Consider the following 1,226-nt stretch of genomic DNA (forward strand, 5'->3'; position numbering starts at 1 on the left):
TCAAGCAAACAAAAGCGAAGGCAGAGACAATAATATTTAATTATAAAAAAGGATTTCTTTTAACATAGGGGTCCACTAGAGCAAAATAAGAATCGAAGGGGTCAAAAAATGATTGTGACCCTCTGGTTTAAACCTTCGTCAGCCGTTTTTCACCTGGTTTAACCAGTCTGTTAATGCTAATTGTCAGGACCTTCTTTACATCCTATTCCACTTAAAATGTAAAACAGATTATAAACTAACTGAATCGTTTAACTGGTCAAAAGCTCGAAGCAAAAACCATTGCATAAAGGTTAAAAATTAAACAAATTCTATAACAACAGATTAAAAGTATGCGAATTGTATAAGTGATTAAAAACGATTCAAGTTGCGTACTTGTTTAAGAATTAACTAAATAATTTAATTGGTTCAAAGCTATTCAAATAATATAGGTGGTTAACGATGGTTAACAATTAATTAAATTGTATAACAATGAGATTTAAATTAACTGAAGTTGGTCGAAATGTGTACAAAATATATCTCCACCGAGAGGGATGTAGTTTGTGTATAACTGCATGTGAAATATTGGAATATACGGGGGTAATAGTGTGTATGTGTGTGTGTGTGTGTTTATGTGTGTTTGTGTGTGTGTTTGTCTGTGATTTTGTGTGTGCGTATTTGTGTGTGTGTGTGTGTGTTTGTGTGTGTGTGTGTGTGAGGTTTGTGCCTGTGCCTCTGTGTGTGTGTGTGTGTATTGGAGTATATCCATATTAACGTATCTGTGTATGTGTATGAGTATGTGAGTGTGTGGTTTATACTTCAGTCATCCCTCATTTCTCTTGTTTCCTCTCATCTTTCTTTTTACACGCGTATACAGGCAGTTATACACGATCACACGCACATGTATGTATGTATGTGTGTATACATGTATGTATGTAAGTATACATGTATGTATGTATGTATACATGTATGTATGTATTTATGTATGCATGCTATACGTATGTATAGCTGGCAAGCTAGCTAGACAAACATTAGACAGACAGATAAATAGATAGGTAGATAGATATAGATAGATAGATAGATAGATAGATAGATAGATAGATAGATAGATAGATAGATAGATAGATAGATAGACAGATAGAAAGCAGACAGACAGACAGATAGATGGATAAATAGATAGATAGATGGATAGATAGATGGATAGATAGATGCATCGATGGGTAGATGGATAAATGGTTGAATATATATAT

The sequence above is a fragment of the Octopus bimaculoides genome, chromosome 21, assembly GCF_001194135.2.
Source record: "Octopus bimaculoides isolate UCB-OBI-ISO-001 chromosome 21, ASM119413v2, whole genome shotgun sequence".
Lineage (NCBI taxonomy): Eukaryota > Metazoa > Mollusca > Cephalopoda > Octopoda > Octopodidae > Octopus > Octopus bimaculoides.